We start from the raw sequence: 23,934 nt of genomic DNA on the forward strand, positions 1-23,934 counted from the left end.
GGAATAATAATAGTACTAATATCTCCATATAAAGTGGTTGTGAGGATTAAATAAAATATGAATCTAAAACATTTAGCATAGTTCCAGGCAAGAAGTGCTTAGAACTCTTTATTATTTCTCGGAATAACTCATCATTCCAAGATTTTGGGCATCAGAGATGAATAAACTACCTAAGAGTTCTTATAACCATTTATGAGTAGTTGTTTAAGTGTTTGCAAACTCTCTGGGAACAGAATTCTGGTCTAATCCATTCTATTCATCTCCATCTATCCGGAGCCAGGCACAAAACTTGAAGCACAATACGAGCTTAATAATTGTGACTTGAATGAATAAATGGATGCATGAGACCCAGTCCTTGTGTGTAAGAAATTCATCAGAGGGAAGAGAGATGTAGACAAGAAACTACCATGCAGTGTAATTGTTGTGGCCAAGGTGCTCTGGGCTCACAGAAGGCCTGGGTGACTAGTGTCATTGTCCTGGAGTCAAACCACACCCAGTTCAGGCTGGCAGGTAATCAGTAAATGTGTAAAATAGCAACAACATCTGACTGAAGTCACTTAGAGTTCTCTAGTTGAGCCTCTGTCATTTGGCAAATGTTCCCCGCACATCAATGCAGTGACCTGTGACCCTCCTGGCCCCAAGGAGCCGCTCTGAGAGCCTGTTTTGTTACATTTCTGCCCAGAGGACTTGGCTGGAACAAAGTGGAGAGGGGAGAAATCAATACAACCTGAACACACACTTAAAACATCAGCCTTCAACTCTGGAATCACGCCCTTGTCACTAACATCCAAAGTGATTTGGCTCCGTGATCTGCCCAGAGTCTGGTAAGCAAACAGGAAGGAGGAAGTGGAAATGGCTCCAGGGCATAGGCAGGGAACTGCGCTAGATTATAAACGGGAACACACACTGCAAGGGCTTCCTGATGTGGTGGGGTGGAAAGAACACAGCCTGCTGAAATGCCAGCTGAGGGTTCCTCAACCTTTTTGAGCCTTACTTTTCTTATTTGGAAAGCACAGTTGCTAAGAGTGGTAAGACTGTTTGGCAATTCAGTGAGCATTAATGCAGGTAAAGCAACCAGCACACGACCTGGCTCTTGGCTGATGCTCAACAAATGGTCGTTTATGAGAACAGCTTTTCTGCTGTTCATAAGGGGGGAGTGAGGCCACATGCAGTGAAAATCATTTATTAACCATGCAAATAAGTGCTTCAAGGATGCAAGTTTTCATAGTTCTGTGCAAAGAATACTTACTGAACGCCTATCATGTGCCACATACTGTGTTAAGGGCTGGAGACCAAAATTGAATTAAGGACCTTCCACACAAGAATATAAACCATCCTATCTAATAAAGAGGGAATATGCTAATGGACTCTCACACCGTCGCAAAGATGGCGGTGCCCACAGCCAATAAGGAGGGAATATGCTAATTGACTGCCCCACCCTCAAAGATGGCGGCACTCACAGACAATAAGGAGGGAATATGCTAATTGACTGCCCCACCCTCAAAGATGGCGGCGCCCACAGACAATAAGGAGGGAATATGCTAATTGACTGCCATGCCTTCAAAGATGGTGGCGCCCACAGCCACAAGATGGTGGCGCTCAGTCCCCTCAGCCCCACTGGGGTGGCAGGCGTGCGGCAAGGCCAGGCCTGCCCTCAGGTGGGCCCAGCCACTCCACGCGCCTGCCTCTGGAGTCCCCCAGTCCCCTCAGCCCCTCAGCCGCCAGGGCCAGCCCGAGGCTCAGGCAAGCCTTGGATGGCAGCTGCCTAGCCGCCCAGGACCACCCGAGGCTCAGGTAACCAGGGCCAGCCGAGGCTTGCGCTGCTGGCAGTGGCAGCAGCAGAGGTGTGATGGAGCGTCATCTTCCCCTGATCACCAGGTCGCCTCCTGCCCTTGAGGGCTCCTGGACTGTGAGAGGGGGCAGGCCGGGCTGAGGGACCTCCCCCTCCAGTGCATGAATTTTCATGCACTGGGCCTCTAGTTTAAATATAATTCTTAAGAGAGTCTTTATGGAAAAGAGAATATCCAAGGCAGGAAGATGCGCAGAGTAGGGCAACCAGCTCAGCATGGAGAAGACAGAAGCCGATTTGAGTTTGAAGGATAAGCACAGAGTCAGCCTTCTGAGAAAAGGTAGGAAGGGCATCCGAAGCTAAATGAACCACATTGCAGACAGCCAGACAGATTAGAAATAACATGGAGGGAGCATGTGGGGTGCAGGGACTTGAGGCTAGTGCTGTGGGCAGGTGACAAAAGCCTTGTGGTTTGCTCTAGCCAGTTTGGCTCAGTGGATAGAGTGTCGGCCTGTGGACTGAAGGGTTGCAGGTTCGATTCCGGTTAAGGGCACATGCCTGGGTTGCGGGCTCGATCCCCAGTGGGGGGCGTGCAGGAGGCAGCCAATCAATGACTCACTCTCATCATTGATGTTTCTATTTCTCTCTCCCTCTCCCTTCCTCTCTGAAATCAATAAAAATATATATATATATATATATATATATATATATATATATATATATATATATATAAAAGCAAAAAAGCCTTGTGGTTCTCCTTTTGAGGCAATGTCTCCTGAGAAGACGTGAGCCACCAAAGGTGTTTAAGTAGGAACTTTGGCTTCAGGATGGAATAGAAAAAGCTACTGTTCCATAAAAGTATGTAGGGTATTGTTTGTTCTTATTTGTTCATTCCTCTCCAAGCAAATACACAAATCAAGAGCCTCTCCTGGGTGGCCAGATCAGTGATTATACAACCAAGGATGACTGCTGGACACTTAATCATCCCCTAATGGATACACTGTTTCCAGCAGGCATCTCTGGGCTCTCGTTTCCCCTGATCCCCCAGAGTCCCTATTCCTTGATCACATATTTGTCCACTTCTGCTAAGTCTGCAAGATTGAGTTCATTATTCTCCATTATGCATCTCTACTCAGTAAGTGACCTCAACGCAGAGGTCATAGGTTCTAGCCCTTTTGGTGTCTGCTAAAGTTAAGATAATGAAAGACCCTCTAATCTCAAGAGATGATTAACCATGCCAGTAAAAAGATGTCTGTCTGTCTGTCTGGATCATCTCCAACCCTCTAAAGAAAGAAACAAAAAACAACAACATATGTACACACACACAACACACACACACACATATACACACATATATATACATATATACATATGTTTGTACTCTGCCCTAGTGAAACCTAATAAAGATCTTCATAGCTATTAATAAAATATTAAGCTACTTTAAGCTACTTTATTTAATTGCAAACTTCATTGCAACGCAGTTATGAATTCTATTCTTCTCGATGTAAGAAGAGCTAATGAGGCCACTGATTAAACACTTGGTAGAAAACACATAGTTGTAAATAGAAGTTTGAGAAGGACCAAGTAGATTTTGTTCAAAGTGTATGAGCCACACTATTTTATAACAAATGGCTTTTATTAAATTCCAAATAGAAACTCAGGATTTTTAATATGTTGTAAAAAACCTAATATTAATTTTAAAAGGTTGCTCAGACACACAGATATAAACAGTAACTATATGTCACCTGCCAAGGTCCATAGTTATAAATTAAAATACAGTACTTTCCGGCGTATAAGACGACTGGGCGTATAAGATTTTCCTGGGTTAAAAAATCGTTTTATATGCCGGAAAATACGGTATATTGGACTATATTGATGGGATTAGATATAATGGATTAGATATATTGGACTACCATATTTTCTGGCGTATAAAACGACTTTTTAACCCAGGAAAATCTTATACGCCCAGTCGTCTTATACGCCGGAAAATACGGTACATAGTTTTCATGTGGTATGTGAATGCTTTCCCATTCCTTAGCTAGAGTGAGCACAGGAAATCCATGTTTGGCATTGTATGTTCCCACACAGTCCTAGGATAATTTTCAGAATTACTACCATTCAGGTAAGAAAAGCTTCATAAGGAAGTCAAACATCATAAAAGAAATAAAGTAAATGTATTCTCATTTATTCTGAGCCTTAAGGTCAGGCCTGAATTTGAAGAACCGTGTCCAGAACACGGAGAGAAAAACATACTCTGCAAGAAGTGATTAAACTCTTTTTGTTGGCATCTGACTTATTACTGATGGCATTGGTACTGCTCTAAATTGTAAAAAGTAGTTAAATTGTGCCCAGCCCAGTTGGTTGTACATCATCATGCACTGAGAGGTCGCTGGTTCGATTCCTGGTCAGCATATGCCCAGATTGCAGGCTCGATCCCCAGTAGGGGACGTGCAGGAGGCAGCCAATGGATGTTTCTCTCTTAGGGATTTTTTTTTGTGTCTCTCTCCTTCTCCTCTCTCTAAAAGAAAAACAACACCCCCCCCCAAAAAAAAACACACACACACACACACACACAAAAAAACACCCCACAAACACCAAAATCAATAAATTGTGCCCAACTTGAAAACATCAAGACCACACATTCTTTCTTTACATCCAGTATGCCGGCCTCTATGCTTTCATCCAGGATTCTTCCAGCCCTGGATACATTCATTTTAGAACTTGGTTTCCTCATCAGATTTATAGAGAAGATAGTTAATTCAGATATTGCACCATAGGAAATGCTGGGAATAAACCTGATATGAGAAAACTCATTAATTCTCCCAAACGGCCACCAGGAAGACTTTAATTAAGTCACCCTGACACACAGACTGGCTTCAGCTGGATCGCCATTTCTCACATGGCAACTTCCAAGTCCAGCAGGCACCTGGGGAAAGTGCCTAGTCCAGCTGCTTTGGACAGATCGATTTTTTTTTTTATTCTCCATTTGTCATAATCTGGTGATTAAAGAATTAAGTTAAGATGGTGGGCCCTAAACATGCCTTTAAAAAAATATTGAGTCAGTAATAATGAAATGAAGAAATAAGAACCAAGGAGAAGCCTTCATTACGCTTCCAGAGACGGGGGCCTTGCGTAAAGGCAGAAGGATGTCTTTGCTAACTATCTGCTCATGAAAAGTTGCTCTGCCTCACCTCCAGTAGTCTTGGATGTAGTCTTGAATGTATTTTGCTGATGATCAAAAAACAATCAAATTCCACTCACCACCCCCCCCCCCAAAAAAAAATTTCATTCTAGTATTTTTAGATTTAAACAAGATGTCTGGGGGGAAATATAAGAGAAAATTTCTGTCAATGAGCAAGTGGTTAGAAGAAGGACCATTTATTTTCCAAAGATAACACTCGCTGCAAAATTGTACCCCAAGAAGGAAGAACTGAGTATATAAACCCCTCAACAAGGAGCAGGTGGGGAGCGGGTGAGGGGTCTGGGGTTTCCAGCAGCTGAAAGAGCCAAGTTAACATCTGACCAAAACCAAGGCGGAAAACACATCACTGCTTCTAATAACAACAGCAAGCTGTAACAGTCGCTAATGTTGTACTACATTCTTTACCGGAAGGACTTCATGAATCCTCATATGCACTTCCTGAGGTGAGTGCTAGCATTTCCAATTTTGAGTGACAAAACTGAGGCTCGTTGAGGTTAAATCCTGAAAGTCTCACGCACAGTAGGTTGTGGAGCAATGAGGTAGAAGCTACCGCACCTCCCCTCTGCTCTGTGCTACCCACACAAAAGCTCAGCAGAAGCAGCGACAGCACAAATGATCTCAGGTAGTGTTCCTGAGTTTCCTCTTTCATATGTCAAGCCACCACTAAATATTTAGGTTGAGGTGGTAATCACAAAACAGGCATATTACAGAGTGCGTGGACGTGTCTCCTATCTTTAAGGTTTGAACCTCATGCGTACGCCCCTAGTCTTACCTGTTGAAGGAATCTAAAGAACTCACAGGCTCTTCAGTCATCTAGTCATTCATTTAATTCACCAGTTGCCTGGGGCTAGCAGTCCATGTCACAGGTGCATCTGGCATCAGGCTCCTAAGATGGGCTCAACATTGGCTGGGAAAGTGATGGCTGCCCTGCTCTGCAGCTCATTCTTGCAGGGACAGAGCGAACGTTCCCTGGATGACTGGGCCACTGAGGCCAATGGAGAGCCAGAGCCTTCAAAATGGAGGGTCGGGGGGGTGCTTCAACCATTGTTAACAACCAATGAAATAGTCATCCCTGGAGGTGCTCTGGGAGAAAATATCTTAGAGATTTACAAGGAACATTTCCATTTTAAAGGCTCTGAAAAGTCCAGCAGTTAAGAACTGGTTCTAAATTTGTGATAGTCTGTGCTTTACAAACATTTTTTGGGGTGGTGGTGAAACAGTTACAGCTGCTCTCCCTCCCCTTCTCCACACCCACTGTCATGGTCTAGCTCATGACAACCTCATCTCTCACTCAAGTTCACGGTCGTGGCTTCCAAATCTGGTCTTTCCACCACTCCTGCTATCAACTTTCTATTGTTTCTCCTCTCAACAGACAGGGCGATGTCTTTAAAATATGAACTGCATTTCATTCCTTCTCTGCTCATAATTCTTGTTGGCTTCCCACCGCCTTAAGGTACAATCCAAACTCCTTCTCACGGCCTAAAAGGCCAGACGCTGGCTGAGGCTGAGCCCACCCGATGATTTCACTTTTTCTCATTCTCTTCCTCGGTACCTTCCAGCCTCACTGGCCTCCTCCCAGCAACTAAACAAGCCAAGCCTTTTCCTATTTCTGGACATTTGCTCTTGCCTCAGCCTGAAATACTGTGTCCGAAATATTTCATCTCACCCCTCAGGTCTCAGCCTAGCCATCCTCTCTCAAACAAAGCATCAGCAAGACCAGGGAACTTGTTTAAAATGCAAGATCTCAGCCCTCTCCTCACCCCCCCCCCCCCCGCCCCCCCACACACACCTCCACCCCGGATCTTTTAAATCGGAAACTCTAGGGATGGGGCTCAGCCATCTGTATTAATAAGCCTTCCAGGTGATTCTGATACACCCTAAAATTTGCACTGTCCTATGACAGTATCCTATGTATTTCCTGCATGGTTATCACAACTATAATTATTTCTTCTTTGTGTAATGTTTTGTCCAACTCCCTCACCAAGACATTTTGTCAGCAATCACTGTTGTAGTTCAAGACCATAGCTGAGTCTAATTAGTATTTCCTGAATGAATGAATGACATAGAACACACCTTGGGAAATACTGCCTTAAATAGGATCTACATTAGCTTATTAAACTTCAAGTGTCATGAGCCACATGCCAATTTCCCCCTCCATTCATTGATTCAATATTTATTGACATCTGTTATAGGCCAGGCACTGCTTCAGACAATATAAACTCAAATGCAAGCAAGTCCTTGTTCTGAAAGAATTTATAGCTAAGTAGGATAGACAACAAGTAAACACAATTATTTCATTCTGATAAGTGTTATAATAAAAAACTAGCAAAAATCACCAAAACATTAGAAATATATATATGTACTTGTGTTTGACCTAGTTACTCCAGTTCTAAGTTAATTCTAAGAAAATAACTAAGAATGTATCAGATTTATCAAAAAGAATATTTTTCACAGCATTATTTATACTAGCAAAAAACAAAAATCAGAAACAACCTAGATGTAAAAGTATGGAGAATAATTCAAAAATTATCCTAGGCATAACACAGAATACTAAAAAAACTTAATTGTAATTTAGAAGAATTCTTAGTGACATATGAAATTGTTCAAAATATACTGTTAAGTAAAAAAACTGTATAAAGTTTGTGTGTGTAGTGTATATGTATACACTATATATATAGTGTGTGTGTGTATGTATACGTGTGTACATATGTATAAACATGCTTTAAATATAATGAACATGGAAACATACTGAAATATATTGGAAAGGTGTATACCTAAATATTAACAGAAGTTACTAGGTAGTCTGATAAGTCATTTGATTTTTCTCCTTTTATACTTTGCTGTATTTCCAAATTTTCTAACACTATTATAGTCAGAGGAAAATGCAAGGGCAACAGGTCAAAGTGGGGGAGGCAAGTATGTGGAGGAGAGGGTCTCAACACAGAGGAGGTGTCATTTGAGCTGGGACTAGAGAACGCATGGGAGCTGGTGTCAGGAAAAGGTGCCAGCGCAAGCAGGAGTCAGGAAAGTGCCGGAGTGTTTGGGGGACAAGGAGCAGCTCAGCGAGGCTGAAGCAGTGGTAGGGGTGTGTGCAGAGAGTAATCTGTTTGTTTATCTTCTCAAAAGAAAACAAAGCCCCATATGGACAGTGGCATTCTTTATTAATCAAAATCAGAGTTTACTTATGCATGAGGGGCCATCCATGCTCCACAGGGCTCTCTTCTCAGCATTTTGAAAATCCACAGATGGCTTTCCCGTCCAGTAATGGATAATACAAATAAATAGAAACCATACCAGGTTTCACTCCGGCTGGGTTATTATGAGATAACATCAGATGGAAGAGGAAAGAGGAGGGCATTCAAAGACATCCTCATATCTTAGGCCTAAAGCTCCCAGTGCCAGAATTCTAGAGGCAGGCTTAATCCCATGGTCTGGCCATCGTCAATGGCCAAGATTACCGAATGAGCAGTAAAATACCTCTTTGATGCTCATTCATCGCTCAGCACCAATACAGAAATTTCAAAGGCCATGATAAGTGACTTGACAACCTGGAGACAGATGATAAGGTCCCAGCTTCTGATCACTAAACACAATAAATCCCTTGTGAACAGGTGCTACTAATTTTTTTTTTTTAAAGATCCATCTTGCGCTGCCAATCATTTTCAAGTCAATTACACGAGAACCTGTTGACCCAAAGCATACTTAGATTTAGCTAAAATTCAGTCAACTGTAAATTTTGGGAAACTTCCATGTTTAAATAGAGAGGATTGCCCTGAAGATGATTTATATCGGAGGATACAAACTCCAATGCCAATGGATCAGTGGCAGGTGAGTTGTTTACTGAAATCACACCTTCCATTCAATAGGAATCACATTTTTGTTGGGCACAGATGAGGTACAAACAACTTTTTCCAGCTTCCCTTCCTGTGACAGACAGGCTAGAAGCTCACCAAACTATCTCTCCATTTTTCATGGGCACACAGCTAAACAATATTTCCCAGTTTCTCTTACAGTTAAAATGCCATGGGACTGAGTTCTAGCCAATGGAATGTGGGTGGAGATGATACACCTCAGATCCTGGCCCATAAAAAACTCCCAAGCTGAATTCTATCTCTGTTCTCATTTGCCAGGAGAAAAGAAAGGATTCCAAGAACCTATCCACACGAAGTTAGAATGTGCATACCCTCTGACTCAGAAGTCACACTTCAAGAAGGCCATCTTGCAGAAGCCCTGGCACACGTACACAAGCAGTCATTTATATGAACATTCCCTGCAGCATTGCTTATTGTAGTAGAAAACTGGAAACAACTAGAATTATATCCATGAGGGGGGGGGGGCAGAATTAATTCTGGAACATCCATACTATAAAATACAATGCGATCTTTAAAAAGATTGACATGGAAAGATCTCCAAAACCTACTGCTAAACACAAAAAAAGCAAGTTGCAGGCTAATTCAGTCTCGAATCCAACAAACATTTATTGATGGTTTATCTGCCAGGCACTGTTTTAACACTGAGGATAAACTATTCAGTGACACAGACAAAAGCCCTTGCCCAATGAAATTTAAATGAATAGACTGTATATCTCAAAACCTCCAAACTGTATATTTAATTAGTTCTATACATATATTTATTGCTAAACATAAAGAAAAGATCCATACTGAGACCACCAAATTGTTCATGGCAGTGAGCTCTGGAGGAGGGGAGGTAAAGGGGGAGAGTAACTTTTTGGTCTATAGTCTTCCATGTTGTCTGAATTCTTTTTATGGAAATGCATTTGTGCATTTGATTATTTTTTTGTGAAATGCATTCCAATAATGGAACCAGAAAACTGCTCGGCTGAGGCCTAGCCCTAAACCCCTCAAGGGCCAGCCACTGTTAGAGAAGAATGAAGCCTTCCTCCCGCTCCCTCAGCCAGCGCCTTCATCTGTTTTATTTATTTATACCCACAAGTGGGCTTCTTTTGATCAAAGGCTTCTGTGGCAACCAGTTTAAGCACAACCAACTTTGCTCATTATCCAAAGATCAAAATACACAAAAGAACAAGGATGAAAACCTCATTTGGGTATAACATTCGACCCACTGGCCGCGAGTTTGACCTGCTTGCACTAGACTGATCCCAGATCATTTAGAGGTTTGGATGGTCCCATTCTTTTACTGCCAAGGCTCTTCTGCTTGTAAAGAACAGGATTTCAGCGTTTCAGATGTCAAATAGCCCTCAGTAAACATCACACATGAGTTCTGGTGTGAAAAGCACATTTTCAAATAGATTCTTGTTTTATTTTATTTTAAAATCATCTTAGCACCTAAAAGGCCCCTGAAACTGTGAAGATAAAGTTAATCTAGTAATGCATTTGCCATAGTAAACCTCCAGAAGAGAAATGCATTACTTCCCTCTGATGGAATTTTAAATCAGCATCAGAGATTAAAGAGTATTATCCAGCTGATGGAGAGAGACCTGGAAAACACGATGGATTATGGGAAATGACCATCATGTGCCCCACCATTTGTGTTTCGGGAACTCCTTTGCACCTTCCATGATAATATGTCTGATATAATTCTGACGAGCTGGTGTCCTTTCTCCTTTAACTTTTCATTTCATCTTTTCAAAAGGTCCGCAGAAAGCAGAGCCAGGCTTTAGGCTCTTTTCTGACTGTGGTTTTCCATGATCCGGATTTGAATTAAAGCTGGGGAAATGGTTTCCTCTTTTAGTGTGTGGTTGATGAGGGAAACCAGGCCACATTCTCCCTTGTATTAGCACACCCACCAAAATCATGAATTGCAGCCAAACTATAAAAATAAATGTCTGAAAAAATAGAGCAAGTGGGCTGAATGACACACAGAACCCAGAAGTAATCAAAGTTCATTCCTTCTTTTTTTATTTTATTTATTTATTTTTTTATCTTCCCTTCAGCTTGTTACTACATTTGGGTAGTCTCTTTTAAGTTTTGCTTTATATATTGAAGCAACTAAACATGTGTTTTAGGAAATATTGTCTCCCCATTGATCCAGCTTTGCCTGGAATATCTTAACCGTAGAGACCAACTTTAATTGCTATGATATTTTTTAAAATGCGAGTTATCCAAATAATGTTTCTCTCACACCCAGTGACAGCCTGCCTGCATTGACTATCTCCTCCCCCAAATACCTCATCCTTCCACATTGGCCTGGCCCTCCCCAATACAACGCTGTAGTAGTAGCCTATGGGATGGGCAAAGTCAGCCATAAAAGGAACATTATAGGAAACTACAGATCAGTGTTCTTATGAATACTGATACAAAATCCTCAACAATTATTAGGAAACTAAATTCAGCAGCATGTTACAAAGATTATACACCCTGACCAAGTGAGCTTCATTATACTATTTCAAGGTTGATTCAATATCCAGAAACCAATCAGTATACTACACCACACAATAGAATGAGGGGAAAAACACATGATTAGCTCAGTTGACACAGAAAAAACATTAGACCGAATCTAATACCCTTTCATGCTAAAAATACTCAATATATTAGAAACAGAAGTTACAAAAACTTCTTCAACCTGATAAAGGCCATGTTAAAATGCATACATAAGATCATCCTGAGAGGTGAAAGACGGAAAGCTGACTCTAAGATCAGGAACAAGACAAAGATGTCTGTTTCATCATTTCTATTTGACAGAGTGTTAAAAATTTGAGCCAGTGCAATTAGGCAAGAAGAAGAAAGAAAAGGCATTCAAAGTGGAAAGGAAGAAGCAAAACTATATCTACAGATGACATGATCTTATACCTAAAAACACCTAAAAAAATCCACACAAAAAATGAGTTACAGCTACCAAACGAAGTTGTAAGACACAAAATCAACACAAAAAAAACCAGTTGTCTTTCTATACACTAGCAATGAGTACTCCCAAAAGGAAATGAAAAAAACAGACAACCCAATCCCTTTTATAATAGCATAATAAAGAATAAAATACTAGAAAATAAACTTGCCCAAGAAGGTTAAAGACTGGTACAATGGAATATTATTCAGCCATAAAAAGGAATGAAGTTCTGATACAAGCTACAACATGGAGGTACCTTGAAAACATTACACTAAGTGAATACGGTCAGACACAAAGGAGCAATTATTATATTATTCCACTTATATGAAATATCTAGAATAGGCAAATTTACAGAAACAGAAAATACATTAGAGGCTACCAGTGACTACAGGGAAGGACATGAGAAGAATTACTACTTAATAGGCACAGAGTTTCTGGGCAATGAAATATATGTATTTTTGGAAATAGTAGTTACAGTTGCAACTGTGAATGTCATTAATGTCACTAAATTGTACACTTAAAAATGGCAGATTTTGTGTTACATATATTTCATCAAAATAGAACAGGTAAATAAAAACAAGTATCATTGCTGAAATTAGTAATAGCATCATTCTATTAAACTCACAAAACCACTCAAAATTTTCCTAAGCATAATTTTGAAAAGAAAAGGTACCCTTTACATGTTGAAATTTAGATGTCTTTTCGACTAATATAGCTAGAACATGTAAAACTTAATTGGTTAAATTACTTTCACCAGTTCTGCCTAATCTATAATAATAAAAGCGTAATATGCTAATTAGACCAAACAGCCGAATGACCTTCTGGATGTCTTCTGGATGACCTTTCAGACAAAGCCGGGGCTGCGAGGGCCAAGGCAAGCCACTGTAGCTGCGAGAGCCGAACCCCTTGCACGAATTTCGTGCATCGGTCCTCTAGTATATTAATAAAAACATACAACTTTTGAAAAAATATATATGCACTGCTATGAGGAATTGAACTTTCCAGCATTGAGGATTTTTATGAAACACTGGATGATCACTCAGCAGAGAAATCCTAGAAGGAATTTATACAAATGGCAGGATGCTGGACAAGATGGGGGTCCGAACTCTTTCCGCTTTTAAGAGTCTAATCTTCTAATAGAATTGCATACAATCAGAAGCATTCCCAAGGTTAAGCCATTTCTTTTCTTCCTCGGGCAATCGCAAGCCTTTGGGTTCTAGCATTTCAATAACAATTTACTATTCTGGTCTGATGATGTCTCCACTGAAGATATTCTTGGCATCAATTTCCTGCCTGACAAGTCCATAGAGCTTATCAGGTTTTATAAAGCAGATCACCTTAAAATAGTTTTCAAATTCCAGAGTGAACCCGATTCCTTTATGAAGCTGCAGTGTCGAAAATAAAGTTCTTCTAACCCTAACTGTGTGCATTAGCATGTTTAAATGAGAATATCCCAGGGACATGACGTGATTAGGAAGGCCATAATAAAGATGCCAGTGTAATTCCCAATGTGCCGCCAACCTCAAACACGCAGCCTACTCTGAGGCAATTTGAGTAAAAATTGTCATGACTATTGTCAGTGTTGTCACTTTTTGATTTTCTTTCTCCCGAGACTGTATCTTTATTCATTCTTGGTCTCACTGATGGCGCACGGTACCACCCCTTCAGGCGTTCAGTCAAGATCTCTCCAGTTCAATTTTTCACTTCTTCTAGACTTTCTCTACCCTGAGTGTCCTCTAACAAAGAGGACTGTGAAGCCAGGAGATGGGTCAGTGGTTCAAACGTAGAAAGCAGGGGCAAATGGCCCAGTCATCAAAATCCGGAGCTGGGCCACAGAAGGCGTGTTTAAGTAACGATTTGGAAAACTCAGAATCTCATCAAGCACATCTGTGCCTTACATTCTCTACCTGCTGTCTCCCCTGAAACGAAGATGCTTAAATCTCCATTAGTGGGGCAGGGCCACTCATCTATGGAAATCCAGGGCTGGACTCCAATCTGCTGCGTGGGGCGTCAGAATGGGGGCCAGCTGATCGGAAAGCAGTCAGTGTGGGAGGATCAGCGCGGGGCAGGGTGAACACAGCTGGCTGACACAGCAAGCCGGCACGAGCAACAGAAATGCCATTTGATTCCTGGGCTGAGCCAGCCCATCTGGGAAATCGCGCAAAGAAAGTAGCTGGGAATGACATTTCAGTTCTGAGTTTCCTCGTCAAGCCTGCACTTGGAGCCGGAGACTCAAAAATAGCAGTCCCTTCTGGAGGGTGTCAGCACAGTGCCACCCGAATCGCTTTTCCTTCTGTCTTCTGAGAGTGATTTTAGCTCATTGGGGATAACCCTGGCAACGGAAGGGGCTGGAAAGGGGACTGTGCCCACCTCTCGTTTCCAGAAAATCGATTACTCTGCTCGCTGCTGACGCCTTGCTTTCCCATCATGAGGTCTGAACCCGGGCATCTGCAGAAGCCTCGACTCCCACGCTGCGGTCGGCGCGTGGTGTCAGACAAAGGAGTGCAGTGAATGGCTGCCAGCCTGGTGATAAGGCTGGTTATTACCGGGGTGTCGTTTCCCCAGCTCCAAAGGCTCATAGTGGTGGCACTGAAGCATGCCGGGGAGAAGATAAAATTTAATTAATCATTTCCGTAGAGGCCAACAGTCTATTGCTACTATGTTCCTTGCTGTTTTCTGCAATGACCTTACAGCTCATAAACATCCCGGATACGCACTTGGTCAGAGTCTCAGCCTCAGGTTCAAGTGACGGCTCCGGTTGCACCGCATAATTAGCTAGACCGAAAGGAAGATTTTCAGATGTCCCTGCTGGAAACGCCACAGGCTCGGCCTAAGGCAGGGTGTGCCTCCCGCCCTGTTCAGTCCAACGCCTGGGATAGACAGTAACATTTCCTGGGTTAATAAGATGCAAACTGGACACAGGTGGGGATAAAGGTGAAGTCTGCTTCTGAGTTGTAGTGGACACACGTTGGTTTCTGTTAGAATCCAGGAGTCGGGACACTAAATCAGGTAGCGTTTTTGTATTGCACCGAGTGGCTCAATCTAATTGCTCTTAGAAACCCAAAATTGCAAAGAATGGTGTAACTGAGGGTAGACTTTCTCTCCTGCAGCACAACACTGGCTCCTTTAATATGGAACTACCATTTATTTTGGACCTATTATGTGCCAAATACTTCGTAGAGCTTTGGAAGAAACAAGTAAAAATAGTTTTATTTTTTTCTAAAAATCTTTATTTTCTTGGGTACCAGTGCCTAGCACGAAATCTGAGAAACAGTACATGTTTCATAAATATCTGCTGAATCAATGAATCAATGAGAACCAGTGTTTGCTGACTGACTTCTGCCAAACCCAAGGGTACGGGGTGGGGGGTGTACAAAGGATGCTGCAGGGGTCAGACTTTAAAAGCCAGCTGCCCACTAGCCAAAGTGACTCCCCCAACTTGCCAGGATAAAACCCACACTCAAAAAAACCCAAAACAGCACTTTCTGTCTTTATAGTTGGCATATTCCTCTCCCCATCCTATGTTACAGCCTAATTAGCTTACTCTTCATTTCCTCCCAACATCCCAAACTTTGCTCTATGCCTGGTGTGAACAGCATCTCACTAGCCTGCTGAATGCATAAAATAAAAAGAGAATTAATCACTGGCTCTCAATTTTAGGAAGGTAGAGACTATAATTTTTAATTGATTTCATTGTTATTTTCCTGACTATATAAATATTGCCCATGTTTTTAATAATTCAAAATGTAAAATATCCAATTGATTCATTTATTCAACAGATATTTATTAAACATGTGCTGTTTCTCAGATTTTATGCTAGGCACCGATCCCAGAGAAAAAGATTTTTGTTTCTTCCAAAGCTCTACAAAGTGTTTGACACATAAGAGGTCCAAAATAAATTATAGCTTTACATTAAAGGAACAAGTGTTTTATTGCAGGAGAGAACATCTATCCCCAGTTACATCATGCTTTATAATTTTGGGTTTCTAAAAACTATTAGATTGAACTACCCTGTGGAGACAAAAAAAAAAAAAAAAAAAAAAGGAAGCCTTTCGCTGTTGGCATTCTCTTCAGTTAGGTGTTCTTTCCCAATTGCTGGTCCATTAAAACTTTTTCTCTACCTGTTCAGAGTCTACCACAAACACCATCTGGAACACAGCAGTGCATTGTTGGTGCCCATCTCATTCATTCATTCATTCAGTCAGTCAGTCATGTATATCTCATCTCATTTAAAATGTGTTGGTTGAACTCCATGGAAGAGGAATATTTATGGTTTTGTGAGGGTCTAGTCTTTAGTGTCAAAGCAAACCACCTTCCTTCCAATTCTCATCCACATCTCCGAAAAAAACGAGAACAGTTAACACCATTGACTTTCCATTTTATTATTTGCTCTGGACTGTATTAACCTCCTCACGTACAGTTACCTCACACACACACACACCATCACCAAGATATAGGTGTTATTATCCTCATGTTACAAGTGAGGAAAGAAGGAAGGGAGGGAGAACATTAGCCAGCATAAATGCTAGGGAGGGGAAGAAGGAGAAGGAGAGAAAAGGAGGCAGAAAGAAAAGGAGAGAAAAGGTGGGGGGATGTGGATATAAAGTGTCAAGGATAATTTATCAGTTCCTTAAAATTGCCATCACATATTCTGACTCAAATGTGTCTTTTAGTATATTTCCCCCCAATATGCAAAATTAAGTGGAGACAGGTAAGTGTCCGAGCATGGAAACTAGGGTAAGTTAAGGTGCATTTATATGGTAGATTATTACACAGCCACGGGAAGTCATGTGACAGAAGAATACTTAATGACGTGTGTGTGATCTTTCCCCATTACAGACACACACATGGCCACAACCTCATCCCCAGGTTTAATTTATGGCTCAGCTAGACTGAAATGAAGAGTTTCAGATGCTACTGCTGGAAATGTGACAGGCTCCGTATCAGGTGTAGTGTATTATAAAACAAGCCTTGATTTTGTCAAACTATATATGCACAGAATAAAGAGTGAAAAGTTATTCCCAAAATGTTTACAGAGCATATCTTCAGTGCCTTAAGGACCCCTTGTTTCTGACCTACCGTCTTCTCTTCAGTTATTGGTTAAATAGCACAAGTAATTAAACATTTTTCCATGTACCCTTTCTTGCATTTTTCCTATTTTCCACAGTCCACACGATTTTTTAAAATAAATCTTTATTGTTCAGATTATTACAGTTGTTCCTCTCCCCCCCCCCCATAGCTCCCCTCCACCTGGTTCCCACCCTACTCCCTGCCCTTACCCACTCCCCCACTGTCCTCGTCCATAGGTGTACGATTTTTGTCCAGTCTCTTCCCGCATCCCCCACACCCCCTTTCCCCTGAGAATTGTCAGTCCACTCCCTTTCTATGCCCCTGATTCTATTATATTCACCAGTTTATTCTGTTCATCAGATTTTTTATTCACTTGATTTTTAGATTCACTTGTTGTTAGTTATGTACTTGTTGTCACCACATAATTTTTATAAATAGTTAAACACCATGCTATTTTTAAAGCAATTAATGTCAGGAAATGGAAACGTCTTCCTTATCAGGATGGGGGATAAGCAGGAAGGTGCCAACTTCATAACTGGTACCTGGTTGACCGATTCTGAGGGGTAAATGGGTTTCAAAGGCATTTCTCTAACACAAAAGAAACTTCTTGCAGGAGGGTGCCTTTCTTTGCAATTCAAAAGACAGGACTGCAGACAACACATATGCAAGTCCAAAACAGAGGTGCGATGGTTTTCCAGGGATAGGAAACCAAGCCTCAGAACCAAGTCACTAAACAGTAATTCCATGCCGGGGCTTTGCAGAATTTTTTTCGTTATCTGGTTGGGAGATAGGGATAGCAAGAAGCCGGGTTTCTGTCTTGCTGAACCACGTCAGTAACTTACCAAATTACATCAAGAGAATATCAGGCAGAAAGAAGACGAAGTGTGTCTCTTTGCGTGTGTGTGTGTTTAGCAGGTAATTCCTGGATATACAGAATTTGACCCACAAAGAAAGAAGATATTCTGCAACGGTAAAAGGTTGATTGGAATACCTCAAAACTGCATACATCGAGGAGAACAATAGGCTGGTTAACAATTTATCCTTTCCTTCTTTACATGAAAAGAAGAGCCTACTTCTAGTTTTGTCTGTATTATGGAACTACTCACTGATCGATCAATCAATCAACCAATCAATCGCCCATCCATCCATCTGGAATTCCACATGAAATCTCAGTCATTAAAACTAAAAATGTGAGAAGAGTACAATCTCAATCCCCTAAAAGAATGAATTTTGCTGTATCTGTATTAGAAATATGGTCATTACTTTTATGTCAAGGATATTCCCATATCACCCAGAAAAATTTGTTGTGAATGAAAATTCTTCCAGACCTATTTCAATTAAGTAAGAATCACATCAGCACTAGTAACCCTGGTGGAAAGCTGATTCTAGAAAGCTCTCCTCAGGAGTATTGAACCTTCCCCAAATTACCTAATGCTAAGACTGTAGGTTTCTCTGCCCAAACTCAACCCACGATTGCAAAGAGAGAAGCAAATAGAAAACAAAAGTCACGCAAGAGTGTGTAGAATACTTTTGAGAACAACCGTGCCCCAGCCTCCTCCCCTCCCACCACCACAAGGGTGACTTCTGAGCTTCAGGGTGACTCTAGAACCAACCCCACCTCTCTCTACTTTTCTGAGGCACACGCTTCAGTAAACACTACTTTAAATTCAAGACCGAGGGTCACCCAGGTTATCAAGTTAAGTGCTCCCAAGATAGTCAACCAGATACCAATGATGAAGTTGGCAGCTTCCTGTTTATCCCACATCCTGATAAGGAAGACACTGCCCGTTCCCTGAAACTCCTGGCTGCCCTCTGTCCACCTCGGAGCTACGGATAACCACCGCCACAGCGCAGTTCTGGGCAGGTTACTGGCAGGCAATTGAAGATCGTTATATTGCCCTCTGCTTTCTCTGAGCTCTTAGTTTATAGCTCTTTACTGTCTTTTTTAATCATCTGTTTTTATTCCTTTACCCATGTTAATGCTTCTCGCTGACTGTCAAAGGGGTGATTCCAGTTGATTGTCCCTGCCTCTCCCTGCAGCCCCCCAGACTGGCAGAGGGAAAAATGAAGACCCCTTTTAGTATGACGCAACCTAGCAAGTTCCTGCTTATTACAAAGCAGTCTTCAGAGAAAGAGAAAAGGCTCCTGAAAGCAATAAAGGGAGAGGACCTCTAAAATTTTCTGTAATCCAACCACCTCAGGAAACTTTTCTTTCTGACCAAGCTAACAACAACAATACTTGTTATTGACTTTATGCTTATTATTATCCCAGTCTAATGTGTATGCGTTACAGTGTTTATCTCATGTGAACACAACTCTACAAAGTAGTTACCATACAAACACCCATTTTTCAGATGGAGAGACTGAAGAACAGGATGAGGGGCCACATATTGGACCTGACAGGCTCAGGGGAGACCTGCATGGAGGGCTTACAAACTCAGAGACCTAAAGTAACCACACAGCATGGTCTGAAATGAAAACTTCCTAATAAAAGCGAGTCATAGCAGGTAGTCATGTCCTAGGCCGGCGTCTTCCCGGACAAAGGTCAATCTTTATCTTAACTGGGCCTGTCTATTGTCTTTTTGCATCTATGATAACATGCCTTTGGAATGTCAGGGTAATTTCCTTTTTCTGGACCCCTCACAGGGCCAAAGCAGACACCACAGAACCCCTCAATGTTATTGTTCATTGTTAACTGCTCACTATCCTGTACCCACAAATGTAAAAGAAGTGTCTACTCCATTTACATTTTATCCAATCCCAGGAGACTTCCCTCCTTTGCTTTCTCCCACCTCCCGAATCTACCACCAATGGGTTTCATGTAACCCCTTTACACCTCCTCCTTGGATTGTAATGTATAAAATAAGGTGCAGAACTGCCATTCTCTGGAGCATTTTCTCAATCCAGTGAGATTTTGCTTCCCAGCAATTGTCATCAGTCTAGCTCAAATAAACTCATCAAAATTCTCTACAGGTTGAAAAGCTTCATAGGTTGAAGGCCAAGGCCACTTGGCTCTTTAGTAGCAGATTTAGGATTTGACTTTTCGGGATGTTAAAAATCAAACAAACACAAACAGTGCTTATAACCACTCAGTTGTTTTCCTTCCCGTGGTCTATGTTGGGGGTGTAAACTCAGACGGCAGCCATGTCATTTCTAAGAGTGGAGCGGGCTGGGCAGGGACTACAGAAGCCCTGGAATTCTCAGACAGCATCTCCTAAGGGTGTTGTTGCCCCTCTCAGGTGAGCCATGGCCATAAAGGACTTATGTGCTCACTGTGGCCAGATTTTTCAAGACAAGATGGGAATATGAATTTTTAAAAAATCATCTGATTTTTACATGTTGGCAACTCATTAATAATCTTTAAAGAGTGGCCAACTCTTGAGGCAGAGTTCAGTTTAGGGGCCACCAGTTTCCAACCTCTGTATTTGTCTTTAAGCTCAAACCTTGGCAGGTATAATTGTTACTTTATTAGTATTAATACTAGGAAGAGAGCAAAAGGGAGGCCAGACATTATAAGCACGGTCATCAGGGCAGCTTCACCAGGAAGCTGCAACTTCACGCTCCCCAGGGGCCCCTAGTCCATTCCCTGCAGATCACTGGGGAAGGGATCAAACAAAGAGGGAGATGGGTACACGCTCAGTGAAGTCGGGGTGACGTAGAGAAGGTGCTTGCCTGTCAGCCTAGCCTGGGGAACAATGGGTTGGCTAGGGGGTGGACCCCATCAGAAGCATGCCAAATCTTGGAAAGTTAAAACCCCCAAAGAGTTCCCTCCCTCTTGTATCCTTCACTAGTTCTCTCTTGCTCCGTGACCCACATCCACCCATGTGCTCACCTGTTCTCTCTCCATAGTAATGTGGCCTTAAGCAGTGGCATGGCAATGGCTGAGTGGACCCCACATGCAATGTGCAGCAGCTGGGAACACAAGTTAAGCTAGCCGGATGCTGAACTGGACTGGACTTTAAAAACTCTGAGCAGCGGCCTTCATTCTGGCCCTGCTTGAAGACAAGATTGGATTTTTTTTTCACGGTGGGACAGGTAGAGATAGAACCTTGGAGGGGAAACACCTTAATTTTACATCATCCATAAAGCTTTCCACAAAACCCCATCCTCCAATGCGGGGCTCAGGAAATTCTTTTCCTCAAGATGCCCACTTCCACTGATAACACACAATAATGTCCTGCTTCAATAACACAAAACATCTCTGATCCAACCATTAAATTTCTTCTTACTCTATCCACTGTGGTAAGGAGCTGAGTAGCAAACTCTTCTCATCTCATCTCTAGGAGGCAAAGTGAAAACTGAGCAGGCGTGATGGAAGCCTGATTTTCCAGCTGGCAATGGGAATCTGTCCTTCTCCCCCCTCCAGGCTGTTGTGTTAGCAACTCTGGAGCTGCCTGCGGCTTTCTCATGTGGTTCAGCTACAAACTGGCTTCCACTGAATTGGGCTATATTTAGTACCCTGGAGGAGAAAGAAAAAAATCCCTCCAAAGCTCAGAGAAAAAAAAAAAAGTAGTTCAGCTTCAACTTTCTCAGTCCAAATTTTAGAAATGAAGGTAAATTCCACAACCACATTTCTCTCTTTAGCTCACCCTGGTTTGGGGGGCGGGGGGAATAAAAAGAGTAATTGCTCTCCAAAGTAAGGAGGTTGAGTTTGGCAGGTAAACCTACAATCTTAGCATTAAGTAATTTGGAAAAGCACTTTAAAATCTGCGGTGCAGGCTACTCTTTAAATACAGTCCTTGGGTTTACAATTAGACCCTCCTGTAACAACTAAGCACACCTCTGCTTTGGGGATTGGACTCAAACAAACCTCTCCATTCATTCATCCCCCTTAGTTCCTCCCAGAGACCTTTGCATCAGCAAATCAATCTTGCTCACTGTGTGTCCCCAGCACCTGGCACAAACATTAATAAGTATTTGTTGAATAAATGAATAAACTGAAAGAAGGGCTTGGATCAGTTGGGACCCAGATAACATCTATGTTGTGATTTATTCATTCAAATATGTTGGAATGAACTCAGATCCCTGAGGAGTGTGCTTGAGGAACAAAAGGTGGCCGCCGTTTCAGATGACTGTGACTTCTGTGTGGCTGTGCAGGGTGGAATCTGAGGGCAACAGCTGATTTTCTCTGAACAAAGGAGGGGAAAGAGGATTTCTGAGTGGATGTGTGGGTAAAAAGGAGGGAGAAAACACCTGAAACTTGGGGGGACAGGGAATAGGAAAGTCACCGGGGCAAGAAAAAAGACTGTGGAGTGTGTGGTATACCCCCAGTCTCCCCATAAAACTTTCAGTAAAATATTCACCATCGTCAATGATTTGGGAGTGAAGTTACACAGTCAGTACTAACAGTCTATCTAGCTTGCCTGTTCAACATGGAAAACAAATGTGAATGCAACGAATTCCTTCCTTGGAGAAGCAAACAATAACAGCCAGAGAAACAAAACCTTACACCACAACATGAGAAACTACTCTAAGATACTTGCAAAACACCACTGACTTATGCAAAGACATGAATTGCATTTACTGTGTGCCGGGCATATGCTAGGCCCTGGTGATGTGGCGGCAAAGAAGATAGTCAAGGTCCCCTTCCCTCAAGGAGAGAGAAAGGCAATAAACTTAAGGAACAGGATGGTATCAGTGATGGGAGCTTTGAAGAGAATAAAGATGGGGTGATATATGATAAGGATGGATGGGATTCAACATTACCTAGGTAGTCAGGGTTAGCCTCCCTGAGGAGCGACAGTTGAGCTGAGACCTGAAGGGGTGGGAAGAGGCCAGCTATATAAAGATCTGTGGATAAAGCTTTCCAAAAATCTAAATGGCCCAAGGTGATAGAAGGCAAGTGATGGGGAGGAGGGTGTAGAAGAGGGTTAGAGAGGCAGGCAAGGGACGGATCAGGGAGACAGAGAACATTACTAGGTCTGCAAGGATAATGGGTAGACTCGCAAAGTCTCAGAGAGGATGAGTGAACTGCCAAGGCGAAATGTAATCACAACACAAGGGCCTTGCAAGCACCATCTCTGGGGGGCCCTTCTCAAACACTGGCCCTCCAGGGGGCAGGAAATAATGTAGTCTGGCTAATTGCCCTTCGGGACTGCTCTGTGTATGAATGTAAAACTAGGGATTATCCAGCCCCAGATGCAAATGAAAAGGGCACAGTGGGTCACTGGTTTTCCAGAAGACTCGTCTCACTGGAGGTAGGATGCCAATTACCCTATTTTGGTGGAAGGGGCCTGGGAGAGGAGAAACACCCAGAGAACTGTGCTTCCGATTGGCTTGCAAATCCTAACAATCACCCCAAAATTAAGAGAACAGAGAGAAAAAGCCCCTTTGCTCTTGGGACCTTAAGTGATTAGAAAGAGTTGTTATTTGGCTGCTTTTCACACTTCATTAGCATATGCATAATTTAACAAGGGAACATGCTGGAGGCTGGCAGGGTGAGGGCAGCTCTCCACACCCACGGACTAGAAACTGGAGCAGGAGCACTGGGAGTGCTTAATTACACCATCAAGGCAACAGAGATCAGTGTGTGAAGGGGGCTGAGCACATGCCGGAGCCTGGGAAACAGCACAGACAGATTCCCCCCACACCTCCTTTCACCCAGGAGCACACTGGGAGCTGTGAGGCAGCCCTGCCTCAGTATTCCTCCCAAGGACTAAGTCACCGTGTTAATCCTCATGCTCCCCACTTCTCTTGCTATCAACACCTTCCACCAGACAGCCTCATTTTCTTCTCCAAAAGTCTGGTGATGCCAAGAAGAATAAAGTATTATAGTATGGCTGTCCATATCACAATCTACTTGGCATTGAAGAGAAGAAGGAAATGAAGTGATGTTTGGGGGACTGAATAAAATGCACTCATGCCTTGACTGGTGTGGCTCAGCTGGTTGGGCATTGGCCCATGCACCGAAAGATTGCCTGTTGGATTCCCAGTCAGGGCACATGCCAGGGTTGCCGGCCTGATCCCCGGTAGGGGGTGTACAGGAGGCAGCTGATGGATGTATCTCTCTCACATCAATGGTTCTCTCTCCCTTCTGCTCTCTTTAAAATCAATAGAAGCATTTAGAAGT

At 42.5% G+C, this 23,934-nt stretch overlaps 1 protein-coding gene across 1 annotated transcript in view; it reads right to left on the minus strand.

The window, feature by feature from the left end:
- The window catches only part of PPP2R2B (protein phosphatase 2 regulatory subunit Bbeta), a 217,345-nt gene that overhangs the window by 120,797 nt on the left and 72,614 nt on the right, over nucleotides 1-23,934 (minus strand). The window lies entirely within an intron of this gene.

This window comes from Cnephaeus nilssonii, assembly GCF_951640355.1.
Source record: "Cnephaeus nilssonii genome assembly, chromosome: 5".
NCBI classification, from domain to species: domain Eukaryota; kingdom Metazoa; phylum Chordata; class Mammalia; order Chiroptera; family Vespertilionidae; genus Cnephaeus; species Cnephaeus nilssonii.